The 15,306-nt window shown below is 47.5% G+C and overlaps 1 long non-coding RNA gene across 1 annotated transcript; it reads left to right on the top strand.

The window, feature by feature from the left end:
• Positions 1 to 10,318: 10,318 nt before the first annotated feature.
• On the top strand, positions 10,319 to 13,667 carry LOC129734510 (uncharacterized). The gene is made up of 2 exons (XR_008730082.1): positions 10,319 to 10,422; positions 13,627 to 13,667. It is a non-coding gene; the product is annotated as an uncharacterized LOC129734510 (long non-coding RNA).
• Positions 13,668 to 15,306: the final 1,639 nt, after the last annotated feature.

The raw sequence follows: 15,306 nt of genomic DNA, 5'->3' as shown, positions 1-15,306 counted from the left end.
AAAGGTTCACGGAAAGGTCGTACATTCTTTGCTGGGATCCATCTGGGTCCTTTTTCTGTGGAGACGCAAGCATAACCTTTTCCCCATGTAACAAGAGGATGTGGTCCCATAATTTTACCTGTTTCTGGATCTCGGACCAATACTGGGGCTTTAACCCGTGCCTCGAAAGAGGTATTTGCAGTGAAATGTCGAACTATCGGTGGGTTGTTATCTATTAAAGAACAATTTAAAAAATTAAAAACATACAATGCTTTCTGTAACCGTTCCTCCGGAATAGCCATTCCCATTCCCCCTTTTTGTTGTTGCAATAGACGTTTTAGAGACTGATGAGACCGTTCAATGAGAGATTGACCAGTGGGGGAATGAGGAATGCCAGTAATATGAGTTATACCCCATAGGGCAAAAAAGGTTTTTATAGTTGTTGAAACATAAGCTGGACCATTATCTGTCTTGATCTTTGAGGGAATACTCAAAGTAGCAAAAGCACGCATTAAAAGTCTACAAACATCTCGTGCCTTTTCTCCTGTGTGACAAGAGGCAAACAAGGCACCTGAAAATGTATCAGTGGAAGAGTGGATATATTTAAGGTTACCAAATTCAGAATAATGTGTGACATCTGTTTGCCATAATGGTAGGCTTTGTAATCCTCTAGGGTTAACTCCTGCAGCAACTGATGGGAAAGAATGTCTTTGACAATCAGGACAGACAGCAATAATAATTGACGCTTGTTGAGAAGTAAGGTCAAACTGTCGTTTAAGAGCTCCAGCATTTCGATGGAAAAAAGAGTGACTTAGTTTAGCTTGTGCAATGCGGTCTGGCAGTACTTGAACTGGTAACGTCAATAGATCAGCTCGTCGATTGCCTTCTGCAAGAAAACCAGGTAGTGAGGTGTGAGATCGATCTAATATGCATAACAAAATAAGGCGCAGATCGAGAGTCCAAAAGGAAAACAAGTTCCTGTAACAGGGTAAAAAGTTGTGAATGTGAAACACTCCACAGCACAGAAGCTTCGGCTCGTGTAACAATACCTGCAACATAAGCGGAATCAGTAACAAGGTTGAGTGGTACGTTCCATCTTCGGAAAACACGAACAACTGCATTCAGTTCTACTGTTTGAGGTGAACCGGAGACTGTCTCTATGTCCGAGTCCCATCGTCTCCGTTGATCATCCCACCGTAGGAGAACAGATTTATGTGATTTGCCTGATCCATCTGTAAACACAGTAAGTGCCTGTAAGGGTTGTTTGCTTCTTTTGGGTTTTAACATCAGACGAAAGTCAATGTTAAACAGTTTGTGTGAAGGTGGATGGGAAGTTATTTCACCTGTATAGTTGGCAAGTGCCATAACAAAGGTGTCTGATTGCTGAATTCTTCATTTACAAATATGAGGCAGATTTCCTTAGTTGTTCTTCAAAAAAAAGTGAGTGTATGTAGGTAGGCCAATGCAGTGTGGCAACAGATAAGCTGCAAGTTCACATACTAGTTGCTCTTGGGTCTCTGTTTCTGTGTGTGTGAATTTTGGTATCTCAGACTAGTGATGTGCGGATATACAAAAAAATATAAAGTACACTTTTCAAAGATTTGTGTGTGTGTGTGTGTGTATGTGTTGGTCTGTATCCATTTGTTATTTTGGTGTATACGGATTGCTTTATTCCAGGGATTACCTGTTTGTTGCATAGTGTTTAGCATAGTGAGGCACGTTCTTTGTGCCTAGTCAACATGGTGATGAAAAATATGTTATTGGTAATTAAAGAAGCAGAAAAGTTTCACCTTCTTTTGATTTTGTAATTTCATTAATAATGTGTGTGAAGAAATAACGATGTACATGGTATTATCTTGGGAGAAATATTGGAGGCTTAGGAAGGTAGTATTGGAATGTAACATTTTCTTGGTATTTACAGGGAGAAATGACCTAACGCGAAAGACCTAATACAAAACCTTGTGAATATAAATTGGAAGTGCTACATGTAAAGGTAGACATGTTCATAGGTACAATATATAAGTAAATACGCAGTGCGGCATTTAGAAGTACCTTGCAAGTTACAGGTGACAAGATATAGATAAATATTTTGCATTTTCAGGAAAGTAAAATGTGTTGGTGTTTATGGCAGAATTATGGGGTGGTTTGGCTTCACCTGGCAGTGGTGAGGATAGGAGCTCATGTAATAATATATCCCCTTGCTGGCGGTGCAGTAGAGAGGTACAAGCAGCTTGGAGAGTGTTGTGCCTGGAATATGCCAAACGCATAGCAATGCATATTGATGGTGTCTTGGAGATAAGGCAAGAAGAGTTAGGCCTGGATTGGAAAGTAAATATGGGAGAGGACAAGGCTTTAAGATAGTTTCATTCCAATAATCGTAATGCCTTAAAAACATGATCTGTGCAGTACTTTTTTGATATGGAACAAGTATGTACCTGCAGAAACAGCCTCGTATCGTACATTTTAATTCTGGTAGGGTGGAAATGCTGAGATGTAATAATGAAAGAAAAATTCTTAAAAAATTGGCCATTACCGCCATTTAAGACTACTTTCCGTTCCAACAGCATGTCAAAATACTGAGACAAAAGAACAGCCCCTTGAGTAGCTTGGTGCCTGGGCGCATGTCTGAATCACCATGTGTCTGCCAGCCTAGGCGTTGGTTTCTGTCAGTCTGGCCTGTTATCAGAACATTCTCATTAATAAAAATTAATATCCCTTAGATATTATGATTCTATAACTTGATTTTTAGGCTGGTGATGTAATGTTTGTTTTATCTAGGCTGGTTTTACGCCATTTGATTAATGGTTAATGAGGGCTGTTCCCTCTTTGAAATTGCACCTTAGAGGAAAACATTTGTTCCCACACATCCATCCCCCACCCCAAGGGGCTGTATGGAGTGTATGGGATTACAACTGATAAGATCTTAAATGTTATCTGTTTGTTCCTTCTCATATCTTTTAATAAAGATGGGAATTGACAGTTGACCATAAATCCATATAATTTTTTTCTTCATTAAGATTATAACATGGAATTTGTATTCATCTTCCTTTGGACAAGTGACTAATGCTGAGCAGGAATGGTTAATCCATTTTTTAGTTTCATGAAGTATATCTGCAGAAGAAGGTGGTAATTAATGGCATTCAATGTAAACAAAGATTTTAAAAAATAATTGTCTAACAACCTTTTTTGGACAGGTAAGTACCTGGCATAGCATTTGAAACTTCTTAGTAGCTGCTACTATAGTAGACTTAATACTCATTATTACGAAGCTCAAATGTTGTTTAGGTACCTTAACTGTGAATTTCAGAGCTTAATTTAAGCTTAGATTTTTTTTTTCTAGGATTAAGGTTGCTGTCTAGAATCTTTCCACCATAGAATTTAACCCCTTAAACACGCAGAGTGGAAAATTTGGTTTATACTGTGGACTCTATCACAAAAGTACAGTATTGGGCTAATGAAAAGTTAAATAATGTACCACTATCCTATGAGTTAATAAGAGGAAAAAAAGCTGCTTATCAGTATGTTCTGTCTTAGCTTAACAAATGAAGAGACAGACTGAGTGACAGTTCACTTAACTAATTTTCTGTTAACTAAATTTTTAGCTGTCATCATCGGGAAGTCCCCATTCTCTCATATTCTGGCTGCTTGTGGTTTAGCCTAACAAACTGGAAGCAACCTTTACAAAGGAAAGTAAATGGTGTATCTAAATCTAGCTTTCATCATTAAAAAAACAGAAAACACAGGAAATGGAAAAATTTAGTAAATAATTTATATTTTCCTGGATTTGTTTTACATAATGCTGATTAAAGACATTGAGTTGACCATGGTGTCCTCTATTTAAGACAGAGGCAGTACCAGACTTGCTACTGATTTGAAGAATCAGTCAGCAATACGCAGGCGAGCGGAGGTTATCTTTATTCGGCAGCGCTGGGTGCATGGGGGATCGCTCCGCCAAAGTCATGCACCCCGAGGTGACTTTTCAGTCCCCCCCTTATACAAGCTACTCAGACCTATTCATTAGTTTTCCAAGAAATTGTTTACATATTCATTCCAGTTCTGGGAATTCATTTACGTATCTCGTGCCTGCAGAGTCTATTCCTCAGGGGCCATGTTTAAAGTCTTTGTCTTCGCCACGTTGCATGTACAACAGGAATCTAAGACAGAATGTCCCTTCTGAAGATAACCAACCCAAGGACTTAGCAGTCTGTGCATCCGTCATGTGGCAGTAAGGGTCCTCGGACATCTCCCGACTTTTAACTAAACGTAGGTGCGTCATCCTTTAGATAAGTGGTACAGCATTCGCTATTCATTCCCCCCTTTTCTAACAACTTCTGCAAATTCTTTTGCAACTACAAAAATCATTATGCCTTATGATCATTCCTTGACAGCACCAAACAAAACATTGAAGTAATATACATATTATTCCTAAAACTATTACAATAAGTATTATAACAAAAGCATGCTTTAACCATTCCAAATTAGGTAACCACGAAGTCAGTTTGTTCCATATAGTTTCAAACTCCATGAGAAATTGTCTTTAGTAATTTCATGCAGGATCTGCACCGTGTTCCATATCTTATGGATGTCTGTTTAATCATTCCATCCATCAGATTGGGAACAAGTATTTTGTCCTGGCTTTCCAGGACATGTTCCTCCTGTCTTGTTTTAGCTTTCTAATGACAGTTATTATCACTTTTCATAACTACTGTGGTGGTTAGGTTTAATATTTGTAAATCAAACCTGGGACCCAACTTATAAGTTTTATTATCAAATAGGTAATATCCTCCACCATAGGTTGGTTTTTTCCAAAAGTCTGGCCATGTAGGCCATTTGCCATCTAGATAATTCCAGTTTTGGGAGGCCACCCCATACAGGGGTGTTATCAGGCCTCCCTTAGGAAGAGAGGTACGTATCCAGCATTCCTTAGCTTTCGTGGCATTAACAATTCTTTGGAGTGTTGAAGACGGGTATTGTTTATCCATGTTTCAGTTTCTAACATCTCTACAGCTATTACAATTAAGATCAGAATAACTCTACACAAATATCCCTGATCCTTTTGACAGTCCATTGTGTTTCTAGAAGTTATTAAAATTTAAAAAATTATTACTATTACAATTATGATCTAATAAATCGTAGTTTCATGGGTCCTGCTGAGGTGACAGCCCGTGATTTCTCAGAAGCCTTCTTTGTCCAAGAGTAGTGAATCCAGGCTGGTTGTTCTCTTATCTTGACGGCGGTGAAGGTTGTCAGCAGCACCTGATAGGGTCCTTCCCACTTTTCTTCTAAAGGTTTCCCTGAAGAAGTCTTTATATACATATAGTCACCAGTTTTAAAGGAGTGGATTGGTTGATCTAACCCCCTGGCCCTTGCTCCCAATATCTGTTTATTTATAACCTCTAATTGTCCCTGGAGGGCCTTCACATATTCACACAAATATCCCTCTCCCAGCTGTCTCAGATCTTGTTCAGCAAATTGTAACTGATATGGTCTCCTGTATACTATTTCGAAAGGGCTTAAATTTTCCTTTGTCCTTGGCTTAGTTCGGATTCTTAATAATGCTAAAGGGAGAGATTGTAGCCAAGTTAGATTTGTTTCTTGCCTTATTTTTGCTATTTGTTTTTAATTAAACGGTTCATTTTTTCCACTTGTCCACTTGCTTGAGGCCTATAAGGAGTGTGTAATTGCCAATCTATTCCTAACACTGTACTCACTTGTATTGTTTTGTCACAAAAGTGTGAGCCTCTGTCAGAAGAGATTGTTGCCAGTACCCCAAAACGGGGAATAATCTCATTCAACAATCCCTTCATTACCTCTCTTGCTTTGTTTGACAAGGAAAAGCTTCTGGCCAACCTGAAAATGTATCAGTCATAACTAATAAATATTGGCACCCCCTTTTTCTTGGGAGTTCAGAAAAATCAACTTGCCACTGTTATCCTGGATAATTTCGTCTACTAATGTTCACTAGTTTTATTCTATTTGTTACATTGGGATTATTATGTAAACACACTTCGCGTTGCTGAGTCACCTGCTTTATTGTACGGTATAAGTTTTGCCCTATCAATTTTTGATTTAGCCTTTTATATAAAGTATCAGCTCCCCAATGAGTCTTATTATATTCTGTTAGGGCTGTGGTCCATATTAAATTGGATGGTACCACTATACGGCCATCTGCCAAATAAGCCCACTTATTTAATTTTATTTTACGATTCATGTCCTGAATTAGCTTTAGGTCTTCTTTAGAATAGTTTGGTTCCTGATCTGCACTTACAGTTTGGAATTTACCGTCTGGCATTAAGGGTAATTCCTCTTTTCCTACTTTCTCTGCTGCTCGTCTGGCCTCGTGGTCAGCCAGGCAGTTTCCAATCTCCAAATCAGTGCCTCAATGGGTCATCTTACGTTCTTCCTTCCTGGATGACCCTCTTATAACAGCGGGGGCCATTCCTCACATCAAGGTCTGGCATGGCACATGTTCCCACCGCTCAACGCCTACTGGGTTGCAGCCAACAGCGGAGCTCAAGATTCTTCTTGGTGGCAAACACAGAGGCCAACCCAGTCTTGCCCTTGACTATGGTAGGAGGCACCTGACCAACCTTATTCCTTGTACTTCGTGGTCAATGCAGAGTTTCATCTGCACATCCCATAACAAGTCACTGTCATGGCAAAACACACAGATTTACATTAGTAGAACTACTACAGAGTGTATTTTATTTCAGTTTTCATGCCAATATCCCCTACAGCCCTGCTGACCAAGGGATATTGTTTTACCTGAACTAGACAGGCCTTCCCCTTATCATTTTTACTGTAGCAGGTAAAGCATTTTTTTTGCCTTACCTGGAATTTATTTCCAGATATACCTGGTTATAGATTTTTTTTACTTCAGGGAGGTCTTCTTTTCCACTTTTCTGTTGAATTAAAGATAAGCTCAAGATTTCAATTAATTGATTATTTTTAGCCTTTAGTTTCATTTCTCCTTCTTTAAACGTCCAGACCTTCTAATAAATCTCATCCCAACAAAGATTTTGGTGAATTTAGCATTCTTATTGTTTTCTTAGTTTGTATTTTAAAGGTTTCAGGATGTTTTCCTGGTGGCCAGCAGCTCCCCCACAACTGTAACAAATACTTTTCACTGAAGTTTAACATCAAATAAGTTGGTTTTGCATTCACTAAAAATTCCACCTCATTTTTCCTAGTCCCTAGTTCGCCAGAACGCCTTGCTGGTTCTTTAGCTCAGGGCAATCTCGCTTCCAGTGTCCACTTTCCCTACAATATGCACAGTGATCCGATCCCATAGGAGAGGGATTCACTCTTTCACTTCTGCCCAGCTCTTCTTCTCTTACCTTCTATACGTGTTCCCTGTTCCTTCTATCAACTTTTCTACATCACGATTACCTTAGTGAAAATCAACTCAAACCTCTATCCAGGCCTATTCACAACCAACTTTCCAACATCTAAATTTCCCCATCCGAGATTCACCTTCACTCTCCTCAGACCCGCTGCCTGCCCTAGAGGGGCCGTTACCGGTCCTGTTGTGCTGCAAATGCTGCAGCAATCGGGGTGACATTGTCAGGTCCTTCTGCTCAATTGTCAGCAAGAGCAACCCCCTCCTCCCCACCAGCAGAAGGGTTCGGGGCAGGAGATGCTCTTCCTGCTCTGCAGGTTGCACAAGCCTGCCTCTGCTACAGCACTTCTGTTTTAACTCTTTCTGACCCTGAATGCAAATCTGCTCCTTGTTGCTTTAAGTCTGCGTTCTTACATACCATGCCTTCGCAGGCAAACAGCAAACACCCTGCCATGCGTCCCGCAGGGCTCAGCCGCACCTTCGAGGGGCGACGGGGCTTTGTACAAACTCACCCCGATACTTTAACACTTTCACAGGGTCTAGATAGCAGCGGGAGGGGAGGGAGGGAGGTGGTAAGGGCTGCTGCGGGGGGTGGGGGGGGGCGGTGGAGGTATATACGCAGGGGGAGAGGTAGGGATCTCATCCTCACTTCTATTCTTCTTCTTTTCCCCCCTTTGTTTTCTTTTAACGGGAACAAAAGGGCCCTAGTTTCAGAAAAGGGCCCTAGTTTCAGACCCTACCCATAAGGAAGCATACTCACTTTCCTCCGGGCAAAAGGGGTCTTTTGAATTCACATATCTATTCAAAGCCCGGCATATCCAGTCTTCAGGTGCCCCGAAGACTGGTCGGTAGAGGTGGTCGCCCCTGATTTGTTTCCCACCCCAAACTTCCATACAGTAGTGTATCAATCTTACTTTACTCTTACCCTGCCTAGAAGGGTACGCATCCCAAAATTTTACCATGAGTCCTAGCGGACTCTCCGGTGGTATCTGTGGGAGCCTAATCTGGACCCCAGAACCACCCATGGGATCAGAGGGCTTGCTTTTCCTCTGTCCCGTCTTCCGAGGCGCCTTCTTTCACTCACGCACTCGCTTCCCCTGGTTCGTGGCGCAGCCCCTCGCGGGGTCTGGAAACCGCACTACTGAGGGTCCGCACTCACTTCGCCCTCCCTGGGCGTCGCACACAAGCACGCTTCAGGATGCCCAGCCCCAACCGAACGGTGAACCGGCCTATACTCACGCGTCCTGCGTCTTCATTCGGGCTTCGTGCACAAAGGTTATGGGGTAACCGGTTTTATTTGCGTACTGTCACATTTGAGGTTCGTCGGTAAAGGATTTGGCGTAGAAGCACCCTGACAAGGGCCGCTTATCCAGCGGGGCGCCTCCCCTGCCACGGACCTCAGGCCAGATTGCCCTTATCCGAGTCACGGCACCAAAATTGTTAGAGTTCACCTGTCCAATGAAATGACAGAGACTGGCCAATTAGAAAATGTGATTTATTAAAGCAAGCGGCAAGTAAGCAAAACAGCGCTGGGCGGCCGGGGAGTCTCCTGCTCCACCAGCGGCGCGCAAATTCAAGCAAGCTGAGCAGCTCTTTTTCTCTTCCCCGAGGTCGCTTCTGACACCTTCAGTAGCCCCTCTGCTGCTTCTGTTATCCTGGTTTCTCGTCAGACAGGACGTTCCCATGCTTGGTGCAGCAAGATAACATGGTGGAAACGTCTCTTCTTGTTAAACAGGACGTTCTTAAGGCCACCACGATGGGTTCCTTCCTCTTGCTTACCTTGGTCGGTCAGCAAATTCCCTTTAGTTACTTATTACAGTACCAGCCCAGGAGAGAGGGGAGGCTGCTGCAGCCCCCCCCGGCTCCGGCCAAGGAAGTGTGTTCCAGTGGGCACACGCGTGCCGAGCGGGCATGCCCGCCACACACACGTGTGCATGCAGGTAGGGTCAGCGCTGGGTTATGCGGTGTACACACCCGCACAGGCAGGCAGAGGCAGCCCCCAGCCCCTGGTGCCTGTAAGCCCGCCGCAGGGGGCTGCGCTTTTCCAGCGCCGGGTGGGCACCGGGGCCCGGGGGGCAGCGATCTCGCTCGGGCTCTCGGCAGCGGAGCTCGGCAGCAGCCCGGGCTGCGAGAGGGGGGCGGCTCGGGGGGCGCGGGGCCACCCGGCGCGGGGGGACACCCCTCCCGGCCGGCGGGCGGTCCGGCACCGGTGCCGCGGGCTGGAGCGACCCCGCCCGCCCCTCCGTCGGGGCCAGCCGGCGGCTGGAAGCCGGTGGCCGCCCCCCGCCCCCCCGCGCCGCGGTGCGCTCGCTGCGGGGTGCGCCGGCGGGGCCGCTGTGCCCGGGCCGCAGAGCCCGCACGGCAGCCGGGGAGGGCTCCGCCGTCCCCCCCCGCCCTGCCCGGGGGCGGCTGCGGGAGCGGCGCGGGCGAGCCGGGGGAGCTGCGGGTGACGGGCGCCCCCCGAGCGGCTGCGGAGGACGGGCACGACCGCGGCAGAGGCCGCGAGTGCGGCGTGAAGGTGCCGGTCAGCCGGAGCCGCCTCCCGCGGGGGGCCCGGGCTCGCTGCCGGGTCTCCGCGCGGTCGGGGCTGTCGCTGCCGAGGTTCGAGACGTTTCGCCGCCGCCCCTCGGCCCGACACGCTCCTGCGACGGCGGCGCTGGCCGTGCCCGGCTCGGGGCAGGCGTTGGCCAGCCGGAGAGCGGACCCCTTCTCCGGGAGAGGCCGGAGCGAGGCGGCGAGCGCCGGGGAGCGCGCAGGGAAGGGAGCGGGCAGCCCTGCGCAGGGGGCGAACCCGGGGGCTGCGCCGCGGCTCCGCACTCGCGGCTCCGCCTCAGCCGCCGGCAGCCCCCGCAGAGCCGCCCCCGGCCCCGCACCGCGCCGCGCCGCAGGCAGCCCCCGGCGCCCCGGGAAGCGTTGCGGACCGACGGCTTGCACGTCGGTGGTCAGCAGAAGGCAGCTCTGCGCCTTAAGTGGCAGCGTAGAGGCAAGATGTGTCTGCAGCGAAGCAGCGGAGCGGGTCCGGGGGACAGCGCGTGTCGCAGGCGCTTGGCAGCACACGGCCTCGGGAGGGGGAACAGACGCCATGGGGCAAGCTGGGGCACAAGGTAAGCTCAAGGAGAACCAGTTGGTTAATGGGACCAAACAGAAATTACTTGAACTGTGCATGAACACTTGAGTGAAAGTAAAGACCGCTGTGCCTTTAAATGGGGACGAGGCTCGTAAGACCCAGTGAGGGTTAAGTGTGACTAAAGGTCATCGTAAACGGTTTTTCCGGGTGTATAAAGTATTTTCCTGTCGCGAAGAGCTGTGCTAGCTTTGTGGGTTTGCCCCCCAGCTCCCGTCCCCGCAGACACGCGTAGCTGGTCCCTCGGCCGTGCGGGTGCTCGATCCGTTGCGCGGCGGGCGATGGGATCCGGCCGTTGGACGGCAGCATCAGGTCCCGAGGAGACGGTCGCTGCCAGCCCCGGCCGGGCTCGGCGCTCGGAGGGGCTGCGCGACGTCCCGGTGCGGCAGCGGCCCTTCCCGGGGCTCGCCCCCCGTCTGGGTGCGAGGGGGGTGGCGGCCCGGCGGGTGGCGGGCCTGCCGGGGTGGGAGATGCGGCTCCAGGTGCTTTGCCCGCCGGCCCGGACGGTGCTTTCGCCTCTCGTTACGCGTTCGGGGGAGGCAGGAGGGTCGCCGTTACCGTCAGCGAGCCCGTGCTGCCGCCGCTGCCCGGCGCCGGGGCTGTGTGGCATCCCGGGGTGGCGGGGAGCGGAGCGATGCGCCTCGTCCTTGCAGGGTGCTGAGCTGCCCTTCCCCGGGGCCAGGGCTCGCTGCCGCTTCCAGCTGCGCAGGATTTGGTCCCGCAGCCTCAGGGTGAGGGCTGGATTTTCGCGAAACGAGGAGGAGCTGCTGGCACCTTCTGTACTGGCGGGCGGCTTGATTTCTTGCTGTGCTTTTCATAGATTTTTAATAGCCCGGTGGAGTACAAATTGTAAAGGAAACTTCATACGCAGAGTTTTAGAGTTTGAAGAGAGATTATTCACCCTCCAGCTGTCGTGAGGTTTCACCTCTCCTTCCTGGCAGGACTGATCTTCCAGTTAGAAGTGAAACAAGGTCAAACGGTTAAGAAAAAAGGTTTCCTTCTGTCAGGGCGAATCTAAATCAATCAAATTCCCGGGCACCAAAGTGTGCTGTGTAACAAATGTGAGTGCAAAGGTAAGCACGTAGCTACCGGTAGCAGAAGAGCATGTGCGAGAGAAGTTGTGGGTCTTCTCTCTAAGTTCTAACACCTTGCTCTTTGCGCTGTTCTGCAAATTTGCCTGGATTTTAAGTATGGACAGAAGAGGGAGAGACCGAACATATGCATTTGATTTGCTTAATAGAAAATATCTTGGCAGAAAGACATGCTTGTGCTGTGTATTCTGTTAGAGTTTGGCTTTTTAAAATACCCATATGTTCTGTCTAATGAAAAGCTGGTAGTATCTCCCATTCACCTAAGAATATATGTTCAAACATAGCTTGAGGTATGCTGCTAATCACGTTAAGAAAAATGTCTAGCTTAATATCAAACTAGCTAAAGTGCAGTCACTGGGGAATATCTCGGTGCTTGTAAACTTTAATTTAAAGAGTGCTATGAGGCTGGATTACCCGATAACCAGAACAATTGAAACAGCAGTATAAACCCTCTTTTTTGAAGGAAGACTGTAGGTCACTTTGAACAGCATAGAATCATAGAATCATTTAGGTTGGAAAAGTCCTTTAAGATCATTGAGTCCAGCCATTAACCCAACACTGCCAAGTCCATCACTAAACTGTGTCCCTGAGCACCACATCTACACCTCTTTGAAATGCCTCCAGGGGTGGTGAGGCCACCCTGAAACTTCCCTGGGCAGCTGGTTCCAGTCCTTGACAACCCTTTCAGTGAAGAATTTTTTCCTAATGTCCAATCTAAACCTCCCCTGGGGCAACCTGAGGCCGTTTCCTCTTGTCCTATGCCTTGTATCCTTGTTGGATCTGGTAGAAATGATCCCCAAATGGCAGTGTGTAAAGGATTAATTTAAATTCCAGATTCTGGTTGCCTGGCATTAGCAAAAATAAAGCTTTTGTGTTATTTCTCTTAACAGTTAAAAATTAGATGCAGGAAAAATAAAGAGAAACACTAAGTACAGATTCCCCCCCCATTTACCTTTTGGTAAGACAGAACTAATTTGCTCTCCTATCTGCTGTGCATCCTGGTGCTGAGCTAATCTTTTCTATGCCCTAGATTGTTATTAGCCTTGCTTGCTTATCACTGAAAGATTTACTTTCTAGGACTCCTTTTAATTCCATTTGGTCCTACACTGCCTTTTGTCTTAAATGTTATTTTTTTGTAGTGTCCTTTGAAAGATTCTTGGCCTTTTCTAACCTGGGACAAATTTATAGTAGCCTGGTCGAGTTTTCCTAATCGTTAATGATCTTCCCAGCAGGATATGTTCTTTGTCTTCTTCCTAACTTGATTAAGGACACATTCTGTTTTGAAGTGCCCTTACCCTTGAACCATTGTGCTGGGATTTAGTGGATTGACCCAAACTCTAGTAGATTTTTCTTGAGGCTTTTCTGTGTCACTTTGCACAGCACTGGTAAGATACCTGCTGTCAAAGTGCCTGCATTTTAGTAATAACTCCTTGGCTTTGTTAAAGTAAGTATGTTTAAATTTTCCTTTGGCCGACTCATCTGTTTTAATTCCTTAAGTATTCAGATTTGTTCTGAGACAGGTCGAGGAAAGGAGCACTTGTTCTTTACAGAGGATGAAACAGCAGAAATAAATGTGTAAATAGGCATGACCATTAGGCCGTTAGGGGTGTTTCTATGGGTATGCCTGCTATGCCCAGAATGGTGTAAGAACAGTAATCCGCTTTGCAGATTTGGCTGTATGACCATATCACTATGTTTAGAGGTGCAGGCATCAATAGATGCAAGTGTTTTCACAGAATTAAGAAAACCATCTTGTCCATGCAGTCCAGCCATAAATGATGCAGAGAACAACAAATAATAGAAAAAAAAATGTCTTTTCAGAGGCGTATGAGTAAAGAGAGTATTCTGTGCTGTCCTGTACACGCATGTGTGTACATGTATTCGTAGCCAGTGAGTTGTGGCTCCTAAGCCTGATTTAAAAACTGAATGAGTTCATTATAATCCCCTCCTCCCCCGCCCTCCCCCCCCCCCCCAAAAAAAAATAAAAATCTCTGAGGAATCAATCTAATCTGCCTTACTAAATGAACATGTGAAAGTGCTTACCAGGGATAAACCTGGGGACTCTACATATTTCTCTCTTTTTCCTCCAACAGAATGAAAACACCTTTGAGACAATAAAGGAGTTGGAAGAGGAGCCAGTGTGTCCCATTCAGTATTCTCTGTGTATCTGCGTGCACCGCTTCCCCTGTTTGGTTTCTGATCGAGACGGGAAGGACAGGGAGGGTGTAAGGACATTGCAACTCTCAGAGAGAAGGTAGGCTTTTGTGCTGGCTTCAGGCAGTTCTGAGCTCTTTGGGGCTTAAATCTCCCCAGGATGGGTGTGATGTTGTCTACTCCAGGGCAAATGGAGAGGAGGAGGGGCGCCTGGAGGGAGGACCCAGGGCGAGGAGGAGGGGCGCCTGGAGGGAGGACCCAGGGCGCAGGGGACACCCTGAGCATCAGAAGTTGTTGGAACCAGTGATGACTAGAGCTGTGACCAGGGGGGACCTCTCAGATTTCTCTGCATGTGGTACCCCAGTTGCTGGGACATACATGAAGCAGAGATTGTGCGGTGTGGTGGGAGGGTGACTTGGTTTGCGAAGGGGGAGCTCAGGCCAAGCCCCTGCAAGGCAGGTAGAACTGCAGATCCTCCCTGTGCTTCGTGTTCACCTTGCCTATGACAACCTGCCGCAGAGAAGCTGAGCACAGCCCTTTGCTGATGCCCAGCAGCTTGTGCTCCCTGCTGTGCCCCTCTGAAATATTTTGGTTGATCGTCATTTCATGGCGAGCTCTATTGTCCCCACAGCCAGGGCTACTGCAGCAGTAGCAAACCAGGGCTTCTAGTTCCTCCCCGACGCCTGCCTTCCTCCCCCTCTGCATGTCCCCAGCTCTCACAGAGGAGGGGTTGCCAGTGGTGCCTTCTCCAGGCAGGGCACATCTGCAGCTTCCATTGAATACCCTCCTTCCCTTTGAAAGCCCTGCCTCTTTCTGGCAGGTGGGGTTTGCTCATTTCCGTGAGCGCTTTTGCAGGTGGTGGTGACATGGGAAGGAAAGGGACATACAGTGCTGGAGGTAAAGAGCCGCTGCGCGTCTGGTTACACCGTGTTTGTACAGCTGAGGTGGGTACAAATCGGGGGTGGCTTTGCTGGAGAACTTTGCCAGGGCTATAACTGACCGCCTGTTTGGGAGTCCCAGAGCAGCACGTTCGGTAACAGGAGATCGCTGCGCTGCCTGCCCTTGCCGTTGCTGTTGCGCATGCGGCAGTAAACACCTCCTCTGCACAAAACTGAGTCCGGGTAGAGTCCACGGAGACAGTGTTGGTAAGAATCCCAGGTGCTGCAGAAAAGCAGTCTGAGGTCTCAGCTGAGCTGTACTGCTTCAGAAGGGAGATTAGCCATAGATAGGTACGTGCTTTCTTTCTCAGAGAGGGGGAGGATGGTGTGGGATAGTCCTTTGCTCGGTGGTCCTGTGGGCATGTGCACTGGAGAGGAGCCATCACAGGCCACCTCTTCCTGAGCAAGCCACCACTGTGGGAGGCACCGAGATGCTCAGCAGAGGCAGTTTAGGAGCGACAGGGGTGATCTGTCCCGCTGCTTGGAGGTAATCCCCTCCATACAACCCTGAGATGCAACGTACCCAGCTAGAGGGAATCCCAGTAGAGGTGGACAAAAAGATGAACACGTGCAGGTATTGCTCCCCAGCAACATGCGAAAAAATTCATCAGCAGTACATATCCTGGCATGTACCCGTTCATATGGAAGGTGAAGATTTATGGTTTTTAGTGTAAGTGGAAA

Source organism: Falco cherrug, chromosome W, assembly GCF_023634085.1.
Source record: "Falco cherrug isolate bFalChe1 chromosome W, bFalChe1.pri, whole genome shotgun sequence".
Classification (NCBI taxonomy): domain Eukaryota; kingdom Metazoa; phylum Chordata; class Aves; order Falconiformes; family Falconidae; genus Falco; species Falco cherrug.
This window is presented reverse-complemented; position numbering and strand designations above follow the sequence as displayed.